The sequence below is a fragment of the Schistocerca gregaria genome, chromosome 5, assembly GCF_023897955.1.
Source record: "Schistocerca gregaria isolate iqSchGreg1 chromosome 5, iqSchGreg1.2, whole genome shotgun sequence".
NCBI lineage: Eukaryota > Metazoa > Arthropoda > Insecta > Orthoptera > Acrididae > Schistocerca > Schistocerca gregaria.
In genome coordinates this window covers 195876863-195891990 of record NC_064924.1, presented here as the reverse complement: position 1 = coordinate 195891990, position 15128 = coordinate 195876863, and positions in this window count along the sequence as shown.

Below are 15128 nucleotides of genomic sequence, written 5' to 3'. Positions count from 1 at the left end.
GAGGAATGGACGTCTCGAAAAAGGGCCATCACAGAAGTTGGGAAGGAAAACCTAAGTACACAGAAGGTAGCTGCGAAGAAACCATGGGGAACAGAAGAAATACTTCAATTGATTGATGAAAGGAGGAAGTACAAACATGTTCCGGGAAAATCAGGAATACAGAAATACAAGTCGCTGAGGAATGAAATAAATAGGAAGTGCAGGGAAGCTAAGACGAAACGGCTGCAGGAAAAATGTGAAGACATCGAAGAAGATATGATTGTCGGAAGGACAGACTCAGCATACAGGAAAGTCAAAACAACCTTTGGGGACGTTAAAAGCAACGGTGGTAACATTAAGAGCGCAACGGGAATTCAACTGTTAAATGCAGAGGAGAGAGCAGATAGGTGGAAAGAATACATTGAAAGCCTCTATGAGGGTGAAGATTTGTCTGATGTGATAGAAGAAGAAACAGGAGTCGATTTAGAAGAGATACGGGATCCAGTATTAGAATCGGAATTTAAAAGAGCTTTGGAGGACTTACGGTCAAATAAGGCAGAAGGGATAGATAACATTCAATCAGAATTTCTAAAATCATGAGGGGAAGTGGCAACAAAACGACTATTCATGTTGGTGTGTAGAATATATGAGTCTGGTGACATACCATCTGACTTTCGGAAAAGCATCATCCACACAATTCCGAAGACGGCAAGAGCTGACAAGTGCGAGAATTATCGCACAATCAGCTTAACAGCTCATGCATCGAAGCTGCTTACAAGAATGATATACAGAAGAATGGAAAACAGAATTGAGAATGCGCTAGGTGACGATCAGTTTGGCTTTAGGAAAAGTAAAGGCACGAGAGTGACAATTCTGACGTTACGGCTAATAATGGAAGCAAGGCTAAAGAAAAATCAAGACACGTTCATAGGATTTGTCGACCTAGAAAAAGCTTTCGACAATATAAAATGGTGCAAGCTGTTCGAGATTCTGAAAAAAGTAGGGGTAAGCTATAGGGAGAGACGGGTCATATACAATATGTACAACAACCAAGAGGGAATAATAAGAGTGGACGATCAAGAACGAAGTGCTAGTATTAAGAAGGGTGTAAGACAAGGCTGTAGCCTTTCGCCCCTACTCTTCAATCTGTACATCGAGGAAGCAATGATGGAAATAAAAGAAAGGTTCAGGAGTGGAATTAAAATACAAGGTGAAAAGATATCAATTATACTATTCGCTGATGACATTGCTATCCTGAGTGAAAGTGAAGAAGAATTAAATGATCTGCTGAACGGAATGAACAGTCTAATGAGTACACAGTATGGTTTGAGAGTTAATCGGAGAAAGACGAAGGTAATGGGAAGTAGTAGAAATGAGAGAAACTTAACATCAGGATGATGGTCACGGTCAAAGAAGTTAAGGAATTCTGCTATCTTGGCAGTAAAATAACCAATGACGGACGGAGCAAGGAGGACATCAAAAGCAGACACGCTGTGGCAAAAAAGGCATTTCTAGCCAAGAGAAGTCTACTAATATCAAATGCCGGCCTTAATTTGAGGAAGAAATTTCTGAGGATGTACGTCTGGAGTACAGCATTGTATGGTAGTGAAACATGGACTGTGAGAAAACCGGAACAGAAGGGAATCGAATCATTTGGGATGTGGTGCTATAGACGAATGTTGAAAATTAGATGGACTGATAAGGTAAGGAATGAGGAGGTTCTACGCTGAATCGGAGAGGATAGGAATATGTGGAAAACACTGATAAGGAGAAGGGACAGGATGATAGGACATCTGCTAAGACATGAGGGAATGACTTCCATGGTACTAGAGGAAGCTGTAGAGGGGAATAACTGTAGAGGAAGACAGAGATTGGAATACGTCAAGCAAATAATTGAGGACGTAGGTTGCAAGTGCTACTCTGACATGAAGAGGTTAGCACAGGAAAGGAATTCGTGGCCGGCCGCATCAAACCAGTCAGCAGACTGACGAAAAAAAAAATGCATAGGCGCCAGCAGCACGAAACAAAACCATTAATAACGTTCTGTTTTTAAATGACTCATGGCTTGCATGCCACAATAAACTACACTTTCCGCTGAGAATCTATTCAATGGAAAGTCTAATTATCTCAGCCCTAAAATCACTCCAACAGGAATCCTGATTAGCTGGCCCAGTTGCTGAGCTATAATCAATCAGTAAATACTTTTGGTAAAGTCAACTAGCGATAGAAAACGTCCTACTGCAAGGTAAATATACGCTAACTTCCTTGGTTACCCGTTGTGTATAGATTAACAGTTTGCTTTTCACATAAATGTCAAACAGTTATTTGGGGCCGACCCCTTTTTGTGAAATACCAAGCATTAAATCAAGGAAGGCAGCAAAAGTTAATGTCATCGTTGGAAAACAAGGGCACACAGTCTGGCAATGATCTCCCGATGAGTTCGACGCAAAGAAATAAAGCAGAGTCGGACGTAAGTAAATGCAAAGAAAAAAATCATAAACGTAAGGTAATTGTTAAAGATCGCTACACACATCTCTCTATAAAAAGATAAGGTAGAATAACGAATATATAGGTAGTGAATATTCAAACTTATTTTTTTTAGTTTTTTGAAAACAGTACACGAACCTCCTTTTTTATTATAGTACGAGGCTTGTTGAACCCAAAAATACAGACATTCATTGGGCTAGAATGTCCACAATGATATGTTTGAATAGTTAGAAGTGCAATTACTTCAGTACGACATTTCTCTGCTAAATTACTTTGATGCACTGTTAGGCTTTTGGGATCCAGTCCCGCATTTGAGATTTTTACGTGTGGGGAAGCTAAAGGAAAGGAAATAGTTACACTTAAATTGACTCCATACTTATAACCACCAAATTATGAAGATTACAAAAGATATTAAAATTAAACCATTTATACTATTTGGTTACCAAAGACGAATGTTCTACTGTTGCCCACAAAACCTGATCATGACTTCTTGAGAAGCAACAACGACGTATTTGTAACACAGAGAGTGAATCATTTTCCTGAAGGAATTCAACATGTGAACTGTATATACAAAAGGAGAAACAAATCTAATCTTGTTCTGTATAGCATCCACTGACAACTAACACAATTGTTCCTGCCATTCTGATTTATTATAAGGAAACTTGCAACCATATAGAACCTAAGTCTTGCACAAACGTGCCTTTTCAGTGTATATCGTGCTTGAAAAATATTTATGTATTACATTTTTTGAGGCAGTACCCCCACAAAACCAGTGAAACAGCTATTTTTACAAAATGAGAAGTATCAGCAGATAATATAAGATAATTCGGGTACCACTGCATAAAATTATGACATTGTCATGAAGCGGAAGCTCAGAGTCATGTTTCGTAAAAGTAAAAGGAAAATATTATCAGTGATTTTTGAGAAAGCTGCCTGAAACTGGTATGTCAAGTTATGTAAAGCATTAAGAGTGATTACTAACCTGCTACTTCAAAATTTGAAAGGAAATAGGAAATTACGAAATGTTACGTAGTGGCAAAGAAATCTACGGTTTCCACATCTTTGCGAGAGATTGAAAGAGAGAGAGAGAGAGAAGACAAAACGTGTGTGTGTGTGTGTGTGTGTGTGTGTGTGTGTGTGTGTGTGTGTGTGTGAGAGAGAGAGAGAGAGAGAGAGAGAGAGAGAGACATAATATTTGTCCGAAGTACGTTAAAGTCTAAGAATGCAGATTAAAACAGTTTTCACACCATAATGTTACAGGAATTGATGTGGACTGTAGGTACGACGCTAGAGACGCATCCAGAAGGCTGGCAGTACATATTACTGTCCAGTTATCCACATTCATGTACACGTTGTGTCTGTAAATCAGGTAAGGAAAATATTGTGATGATCCTTTCAAAAAGAGGTGGACGTTTTCCATTCCCCTTCTTACATAATCATTTTTACTTCACGTCGTTTGGCCGAAAAATCTTAACAACACTATTAAAGCTAATATTAGCTTTGGTATGTCACAGTAAAACAATTCTTAGGAATTCATATGTAGTTACTGTAGTTAGTTACGTCATTTGATCGATTTTTTTGTCGAAATGATGTGGAACGATTCAGATTCGTGGATATGTATAAAAGGTTAATGTTAATGTTGATAAATACATTATTGTTCGTTCACATATAGTAAAAACCACTTTAATTTTTTATTTTAATTTATTTTTTACTTTTTTTAAATGAAGATTCGTCTTTAGAATAGAAGGAGTTGACCAGAAGAATTATGTTAGAATTAAAGTTTACTTTCCTACCTATCAGATATTTTGTCTTCTAGTGTTGCAGTTATGGAGATCACTATTCTTCTCAAGTTGTGATGGATTATTTCTCAAGAATTTCTTAATGAAGATCAGTATTGAGATGGTGTTGTTAAAATACTTAACTCCTTGAAGATACCATATTATTCTTACAGCTCGCTTTTGTGGAACCAAGAATTTCTTTCTAACTGGTGTGTTATTACAGAAACGTATCCCATAATTAATTACTGTAAATATGCAGCACATTTCAGGAGCCTGATCCGTTTGTTTGCTAGCTCTGTAATATGCTTCTTTCAGTTCATAAATTCATACACTCAGAAATTGGGAGTTCTCTACTTACTGACTCCTGTTCATATGCTACCTTGATTGTCTGAATGACTGTTTGTTGTACAGAACTGAATGTGTTGCGTTTTCTCAAAATTTAAGGAAAGACAAATTTCAAAAGATTCAATACGCCATAAAACAAACTTTCAGATGGTGGTAATGGAATTTCAAACAGATTTCTGAAGAATTGTTTTCTGCAGTTCAGTGTTATCAACTGCGCAACGTGATCAGATAGTCTACTAACTATCGGATACACATTATTTGGTTCAGTTTGAGAATTGTCTTCAGCAATGTTATCAATCAGGGTTTTGCTATCCTGCTGCACACTAAGTGGAAAATTACCTCTAAAATCAGGTTGAGGCAACCAAATAATGATTCCAGTTCGTTTTTCATGTCAGTATGGCATGATTATTACGATTGCTGATAAGTTGGCGCTTTTGGTCTCTACACAACGAACTATGCAAATATTTGTCTAATAAGATGTATGTATGTTTATTTCTAAAACGTTTTCTGTGTAACAGGTGTTTTCCATTAGGCAGATTGAATTAAACCTTTTTATTAATGAGAAACTGGAGTGGCCTAAATACAGTTCACTAATGAGCTAAGTGCTTATCTGCAAGTCTGATAGCATTTTTATATTGTTCAAACCGAGGAAAACTTATTTCTGAGCATGATTGAAATGTGCTTAATGCATTTGATAACAAACTTTTTGAAAGTATTTAGATGAAATATTTAAGCTTCATCTTCAATTCTGATGGACATCAGGAATCAGTTTCCGCTTCAAGATTATATAAATATGAAGTGTTTCTAACATCACTCAGGCAGACTCAATTGCAGCACTTCTGAGGAAGCTAAAAGCTCATCCTTTATTTGTTTCGTGAGATAATATAACCTCTTATGAATCATGGTTTGACTTCTTGCAAACAGAAACTGTAATTTTTCCCACATACTTCTGACTTCATGTAAGACACGAGTTTCAATACACATCACTTTCAAATGTTGAAGTACGCAACGACATGACAATACTGTTTTATACAGCTGTGGTATGTGTAATAGTCCAGATACATCTCTTTAGTGGTTCTCATGAGTGGTGATCTTCCAATCAAAACAGATAACGAAAGTAGCCTTTTAGATGACTGAGATATTTCCGGTTAAAAAGCCAAGACATCAGCACTTATAAGAGATAAATAACACCTGAACGCTTTAACTGAGATTGTCGTTACGTGGCGTGTTCAACCAATGTGAGTATACATTGCACGCAAAAAAAGGAAACACTCTACTCAGAAGAAAATATTTTAAATCTAAACTTTTAGGTTTGTTACCACTCTATCATTGCTTAGAGTTTTTGTAGTGCAATGTGTTTCCTGCTGAATTGAGGTCTCAGTTTTTCTCAACGAACCGAAATAGAACGAAAATATAAAAATATGTAGGAGAAATACAAAAGGTGTCGAAAGATACTTGTAAAGGTTCGATTGCTTACTATGTGAAGTTAAACAGGAAGCGAGAGAAAACTTTGTGCATGTCACTTAATCCAAATGCAGAAATCAAACATATAAAATGAGTTCATTTGCGGACGTTCGAGGAACGGGGGAAGTAGTGAAAAGGCTTTTTGACCATTATCCACTACAATCCTCACTTAACAACCTATGTGGTTTTTGAAAAGTGATAGTGTGGAAAATATAAGTTTGTAACGAATAGAGATTCAGCATAGTCTTACACGAAGATAGCTGGAGGTACGGATTTCATGTAACATAAATTTATCCTAATTTTAATGTATTTGTAGGTGGATGATTATCAATCTTAAGAGCTGCTTCCCCAAGGAATATATACATTACAGCAGTAATAAGAGCTAGAAAAGTCTTCTACTACAAAATGAATCTAAACAAAGAAAACATGTGTAAGGAAAAGGAAATTATATAAAATGTTTAGGGGAAAAACAGAAGTAGGACTAATTTCGTATTACATAAAGTAATGTGTTACCATACTGAAAACAACTGAAAAATCTAACACCTAAGTATAATATTTCAACTTAATAATTCATATAATACACGAAATTTATATGGATGAGAGCTAGATAGGAAACTGGGAGACTAGTTAAGCAATGTGACGATCTTCAGGCAACAGCCAAATAATATATCACAGCAGTCAGGTAGTTAATATACAATCGTTGTGAACTAATACTCTAAGTAATTCTGAAGACTGGTTTGGCACTTCAAGTTTTAAAGCAACAATATATGTCCAAGGAGTTATGCTAATAACATACACATACAGCCTAGTCACAACTACTCCATGCTCAACGAAAGAGAATAAGACTCTAGATAACTCCCTCAAAAGCAGAAACTCTCACAGATTGTAAATTGCTAAAGTGCAGTTAATCGAATGTATGAAATTTAATCAGCTTCGTATACAATGACCACTATCGCAGCATATATTTCAATACAGTGTCAAATATGCTACTGTCAGACCATTTTACAAGAAACGTACGAAGATACATATTAATAGTTGCTAATCAATCTCACTACTTACCACCATCTCGAAAATAGTGCAAGAAATTATACAAACAAGAGCAATAAAACACTAATTCCAAAAACAGCCTTAGTTATTCTGAATATGGATTTCAAAATGCTCTCTACAAAGGGCTTGTGGGGAGAGGAGTTAATTATCTTCTCGCACAAAACAAAGGGCCACAAAGAAGAAAGGGCAGCCTCTGTAAATAAATACCACCTGTCACACACACTGCCTTTAGCCCAACGCAAAAAGTGTCTATTTATTAATCGTCTGGAGCAACACTCGAATTACAACAGGACTGCAAGGTCAAAGAACGCTTACATTTTCCATGTAAAAATGTGACCTCGAAAAATTGCGATGTGAGTATCTGTTCGCCAAGGTAAAAGAACCCAAGCCAGGTAAAATATCAATATTATCGTTTCTATTGTACAGAAACCAGAAACAAAGTGAACAAATAATATTAAGGACCATATTACTCCTGCCGCGATTGTGTACAGTGCATTTCAGGAGGAATATATAAAATTTTAGGAGATTATTTCGAATGAGATATAGCATATAACACGTGTCCAAATTTTATTGGTGGCATAGAGTCAGAATGTTACGCAAACAAACGCTCAGAGGTGTCAAACTCTCTTGTGCTTACTTTTTCTTTCTAGGAGAAATCTGATGGCCTAGAAACGTGACCATTCCTGCCGGCTAATGTTTCTGGAAATGTTCGGTTTAGCTGATGTGCCACTCGACGTCTAAAAAGTGCATGTAAGCTCTTGCATCCAAAGCACCCATGCTCATTTCAGAGACAGGATAGACAAGACGATGCGATAGTGCGACATGCCCAATCACCAGACTGTCTATCATATTACACAGCACAGTAGTAGAAAAACGTTTTTTGAAAATGTGTTTCCACAAAGGCATATGGGATTCGGTTGCACCACTGATGTGAGTTACTAGGGTGATTGATACCATCACGAATGAAAATAGCTTCATCAGTAAACAGCATCCACTGAATTGTTCATTAATCAGTAACTATCGATTTCATCTTGTTGGGCACCACAGTCTTAATAAATTTGACGAAGAACTTTGTCCCACTTGGCTGTGTGTCAGATTGCTTTATTAGGCAGTACTGACGTCGGACACGACCCACTTTCAACTGCATCTATAGATGTATCCACCTCTGTTACTAGCGATATACATGGGAGCGGGCCGTGCCCGTATCCAGTAACGCAGAATACAGTATTCAATATATGTTATAAAGGTAACGTACACTGTGCGATCCGATAAAACTTAGAAACAAGTCCCGGCACGATCAATGGAGTTACTTGGTGTGGTAGCCATTTACCCGCCGTCCATGAAGAAGGTTCCCGATTTTACCTTAAGGGCGTATTTTGAAGATGTAAGGACTGAGTAGTTTTGCGCGCTAGAAATTTCTAGGAACATTCGAGAGTATTCGAGAGCTTTCCACAACATTAGACAGAATTTAAGAGCGTTACATAAAATCCCAGAATATTCTGGACTGATCCAAAGCGATCTCGGATGTCGTGGACTTTGCGAGGATAGTCTGGAACATTCGGGAAAATTCCAGAATGCTCGTGAATATCCAGGAAGATCCCAGATCATTGTGGAACATTCCAGAAAATTCTCGAATCTTGTGGAATGTTCTAGAATATTGTGGACGTTCTGGAATTTGCTATTGGTGGGTTTACCCAGAGGTAAGACTATATAAAGCATGACCCGTCGTGGTTTCGAAAGCGAATTTCTTATTAGTGACGAAGAGCGGAACCGAAAGGTAGTGCAGTGAGTGAATAAAAACAGTAAAGTGTGTGTAGTCGAAGCGATACAGTACGAAAAGTGTGTAAAGTGTGTGCAGTGTAGTTATCAACAAAAGGTTGATTTATATTTTAGACAATGGCAAAACGTAAAGGACGTGGAGGTCTTGCCATTTCTGAAGCAAAACGGCGAAAACAAAAAAGAACAGGCATAAAACTAAACAGACGAAGAGGGCGAAGCAAGTTTAAGTTCCCAACGAACGAGAACGAGCACAATGTGAAGCAGAAAAACCGAAGAATAACGAAATGAACGGAGTGAAGAACCAAGAATTGCGACGTAATCTACGGATGACGAGAAGTAAACAGTACAATATAACAAATGAAGCATTCCACTACGTCCCGATGAAAGAATACAAAAAACAGATACACGTCATAATCGAAAAAAATGGATAACGTCTACCAATTCAGCAACGCGCAAAATTCAATACAAGAACACCGTGATTCTGTTACATTAATGGAACCATCTCCTACTATAAGTAGGTACTCTCTAGTAGGAAATTCGAAAAATTAATAAATGTGTACCTGGATAACCAAATGAAAAACGTTGTTCAAATGGTTCAAATTGCTCTGAACACTATGGGACTTAACTTCTGAGATCATCAGTCCGCTAGAACGTGTTGTTGTTGTTGTGGTCTTCAGTCCTGAGACTGGTTTGACGCAGCTCTCCATGCTACTCTATCCTGTGCAAGCTTCTTCATCTCCCAGTTAGTTACCGTCCATGTTTCACTTCCATACATGGCTACACTCCATACAAATACTTTCAGAAACGGCTTCCTGATACATAAATATATAATCGATGTTAACAAATTTTCTTCTTCAGAAACGCTTTCCTTGCCATTGCCAGTCTACATTTTATATCGTCTCTACTTCGACCATCATCAGTTATTTTACTTCCTAAATAGCAAAACTCCTTTACTACTTCACGTGTCTCATTTCCTAATCTAATTCCCTCAGCATCACCCGATTTGATTTGACTACATTCCATTATCCTCGTTTTGGTTTTGTTCATGTTCATCTTATATCTTCATTTCATCGTTGGGTGCTCGTGGAATTGCACTTGGAACGAATCTACTGATCTGCCTTTTCCCACATTTTAAGTCCCGTGGATCACGTAAGCAGACGTACATCAGCATGGTTACATGCACCAATGTCCATGCACCAGTTGTCAACCGCACTGCTGGAGGAATAGTACCTCCTGCCACAACAGTTCCGTGCCAGCCTTGTGGCCAACGGTGGACCACGTTGCACAGCTTATATTACCGTTCGCGGTGATTACACACCCTATTACGAAACATTTCCTGCCTTTTGTAATGTCAGGTGGCCATTACAAACCGTGGTGTCTTCGAATGAAAGTGTCGTCTCTGTGCGTTCCGTGGTGTAGTGCTTAAATTTAGCTTCTATACTGTATTCCAGCAGTTCTTTCTAGGTCTGGTCCAAGTTTCATTGAGCTGTGTTACTTGGTTGTAGCACATCATGCGAAAGTTTCTTTCATTCTTACATTTTGATCGCCCCGTATTTATTTATAGCAGTAATAACCGATATTGTGTTTAATTTTGAAATGAATACGTGTCACATAATATCCAGTAAAACGATGAAGCATGGTATCAACCAAATTAATGAGAATTATCTTTGAATTTTCTCAAACGGATGGCGCGTGGTGTTGAACACTTTTATTCATTCAGCATGGAAGCCGTTTCGTCGTCAACGGTGCGGTAAAAACGCAACCATCTGTCGAAAACTCTTCGTCGCAGGCTCTACGTGCATATTCCAATCTTCTCTTCTGCCCTGTCCGTGTCTAATGAGGGTTTAAAAGAAATACCTATCATTTCCCATTTCTACTGAACAATATTTCCTCATTCGTTACCTACGTGTTCGATCCTTTTCCTGTGATCAGTGAGTGAGGAGTGTGCAACTGATTACCTGAGAGACAAAATGTCACGAGTTATTGTACAACGGAGGTCACTTGCCGATCGATCTGACAGTAAAGTAAAACAAGGTTATTTTTAATAAAGTAATATTACAGGCTCTAAGCCAACCCATTTTTCCGGCAGAAAAGATTCCTTTGATGGGATTGTCTGTTTGAAGAGTATGTGAGAACGGCCTTAAGTGCTACAGGAAATGTGGCCTGTGGTATCATACAGCAAACTCCTAGTTACTGTGAAAATAATTTTGTTAATTATTTGATACTTGTACACTCCTGGAAATGGAAAAAAGAACACATTGACACCGGTGTGTCAGACCCACCATACTTGCTCCGGACACTGCTAGAGGGCTATACAAGCAATAATCACACGCACGGCACAGCGGACACACCAGGAACCGCGGTGTTGGCCGTCGAATGGCGCTAGCTGCGCAGCATTTGTGCACCGCCGCCGTCAGTGTTAGCCAGTTTGCCGTGGCATACGGAGCTCCATCGCAGTCTTTAACACTGGTAGCATGCCGCGACAGCGTGGACGTGAACCGTATGTGCAGTTGACGGACTTTGAGCGAGGGCGTATAGTGGGCATACGGGAGGCCGGGGGGCGTACCGCCGAATTGCTCAACACGTGGGGCGTGAGGTCTCCACAGTACATCGATGTTGTCGCCAGTGGTCGGCGGAAGGTGCTCGTGCCCGTCGACCTGGGACCGGACCGCACCGACGCACGGATGCACGCCAAGACCGTAGGATCCTACGCAGTGCCGTAGGGGACCGCTCCGCCACTTCCCAGCAAATTAGGGACACTGTTGCTCCTGGGGTATCGGCGAGGACCATTCGCAACCGTCTCCATGAAGGTGGGCTACGGTCCCGCACACCGTTAGGCCGTCTTCCGCTCACGCCCCAACATCGTGAAGCCCTCCTCCAGTGGTATCGCGACAGGCGTGAATGGAGGGACGAATAGAGACGTGTCGTCTTCAGCGATGAGAGTCGCTTCTGCCTTGGTGCCAATGATGGTCGTATGCGTGTTTGGCGCCGCGCAGGTGAGCGCCACAATCAGGACTGCATACGACCGAGGCACACAGGGCCAACACCCGGCATCATGGTGTGGGGAGCGATCTCCTACACTGGCCGTACACCTCTGGTGATCGTCGAGGGGACACTGAATAGTGCACGGTACATCCAAACCGTCATCGAACCCATCGTTCTACCATTCCTAGACCGGCAAGGGAACTTGCTGTTCCAACAGGACAATGCACGTCCGCATGTATCCCGTGCCACCCAACGTGCTCTAGAAGGTGTAAGTCAATTACCCTGGCCAGCAAGATCTCCGGATCTGTCCCCCATTGAGCATGTTTGGGACTGGATGAAGCGTCGTCTCACGCGGTCTGCACGTCCAGCACGAACACTGGTCCAACTGAGGCGCCAGGTGGAAATGGCATGGCAAGCCGTTCCACAGGACTACATCCAGCACCTCTACGATCGTCTCCATGGGAGAATAGCAGCCTTCATTGCTGTGTAAGGTGGATATACAGTGTACTAGTGCCGACATTGTGCATGCTCTGTTGCCTGTGTCTATGTGCCTGTGGTTCTGTCAGTGTGATCATGTGATGTATCCGACACCAGGAATGTGTCAATAAAGTTTCCCCTTCCTGGGGCAATGAATTCACGGTGTTCTTATTTCAATTTCCAGGAGTGTATATTGAAATATGGGTCCCAATTATCGATCAGAGTCGAAGAGCGTAAGTGCAGTGGTCTTTATAAAACTAAACTTTGATCATAAAAGGCGAGTGAGAACAAAACTCGTTCATTTCTATGAATTCTTGAGACAACTGATCGTTGCCTTCGACCGTTGCGCTCAACGGTAATGCCATCACAGTGTGCGCAAGGAGCTGGGGATCTCCAGCAGTTTATACACTCCTCTGTGAAACTTAAGGACGACATAGGAACAGTAATATAACATATTAACCACCTGATGAAAATGAACGAAAATACTGGGGTGTGTTGCCAGAGGTCCCCCAGTCGTGCACAGAATGTCAGATGTAACTTGACATCAGCCAGCTCATAACGGGCAAAGGTTCAGCACGAGCCAGTTGAAGGACGAGGAAAAAAATCTGTGCGTGTCAATAACCGTACAGTTACGGTGCATTGGGATGGTGTTCTTCATTACAACATTTGGAATATTGCATACTAGGAAAAATGATTGGAAAGCTGGTAGATGGACAAACTGTGACAGGTGTAGCTTAGCAGTTTGCTATCGCTCACAGCATTGTTTTACGTGCAAGTGGAGCGTTCCGTGCCCCCGGCACTGCTTGCCGAAGGAGAGGAGATGGCCGACTCGGTTAACCACCGCAGCAGGTGACCGCTACATTAAGCAAAAGGCAAGAAGAAACACGCGACAGAGAGCGGGTGCCATTGCAACCACATTTAACAAGTCTGTGTGACACGGGATCTCTCATCCTTCACGGGGGACACTGCGGCTGCATCGGAGTGGTCTGTTTGCCCGTTGATGAGTACGTTGTGTTCCGTTAACATCAGCAAACGATGGTATGTATGCAGGGAAGAGGCGACAACACATAATGCACCCAGTAGCATTGTCAGGCAGAATCGTTTTGGTGGTCCAGGCGTTATGGTGATAGAAGGCATAATGTTGGACGGGCGTACTGACCTCCAAATTTGTATTAATGAAATACCCTTTCGTTCAGAGTTCCCACAATGGCGATGACCGAAACGGTGGCTCACTGCTGTCAACAAAACTTCCACAAAACTTAAATCGGGGCGGAAAGCACTGCTGACAAAAGGTCGGCGCTGTCCGCTTTGTGAAGTGTAGTACATACATCCCATAGCAGGTTGATTTCTGCTCCACCGGGAAGCTTTTCTGTCGCTGTCTTGATGCACATGGTATGCCATTAGCAGCTATTATTTTTCCTATCATAGCTGCTAACACAACACTTTCAAAGAAGCCTTACTAAAAATTGAACTTGCGACCTCAGGCTCAAGATGTCCCCTGTCAATTCAACTGGAAACACCAATCTTTGGAGCGAAAGAACAGAACTGGCCGCCCGGCGCCTTTCGCTCAGGGCTAAGCAATGCACCGGCTCAGCTGACAAAAGCATGAAATCAACTGTAGCTTTACTTCCACGTAAAATGTTCCCTTTCCTCACGAAGTTCATTGAATGCCTCTTCCTTACAAAGAGAACCCAGAGACCACAACAGGAAAACACCTTCCACTGAGAAAAATGCAAAGCTGCACTCCTAGCAAATGTGCCCAGTACACTATAAGTAAAATTATCCATGAATATGAACCAATAGCGTGCACCGATATGCGACATTAATGTCACAATGTCGTATGGTGAAACGTTGAAAGGACGTTCCTTCAGAGCAACGAATAGCATTAATCAGTCAATGAAGCAGATCCACGAAGATGATACACAGCACATAAACTGACAGTACTCTACTTAGTGACTACACTTTAGCCTCACTAAAGATACACGAGATAATTTGAAACGCGTTTTTCGACTTTTGAGTTTGTGAGAGTAGTTTGTTTGTTATGTTATTTGTCATTTTAGACTTAGTTTCTTGAAATCCAGTCATATGGAATTCTACAAACTTTACGAGACAGTCATCAGTTTGCACTTACACCTCATGGAGAACAAATGATGGGGCATTATAAGCTGAACGTTGAATTGAATAAAAATGTAACACAACGTCAATCATGTAAAATAAATAGAAGAAAGGGAAAAAGGAATGAAGATTCAAAGAAAAAGTACTATTACAAACTTGTAAATAATTTTGGGCACCAAATTATGGGATACTGAAGTTAAGGGTACACATGGATACAGTGAGAGGTGTAATCTAGCCCATTATTATTTCAAGCTGCTAAAGGTTTAGTTAGTATGTGAAGTGGAGAAGCGTGTGGCATATGATGCGACGAAACAGGTAGTTACATAATGTGTCTTAATAATTTCATAAAAACTCTGCAGAATGATATATTTCGGCAACAAAATTGTGAAAATATGGACTGTGGTGGCAGTAAGATCATTGATCCTAATTTTCCAATGTTACAAATCTGAGCCATTTATAAAAATTGATAATTGCGAGACGGAGGTAAGCTACCCTTTTCATGTTTATATAATAATTTATTGCACCACGTAATTTTCACATAATCGGTTCTGGCAATTTGTCGTGACGTGTAACAGTTCTAGTTATGCACTTTGAACATCATGAGATCGTGTAACTAGTGTAATTTGACGAACTCGAAGAGAGAGATAGAGAGAGAGAGAGAGAGAGAGAGAG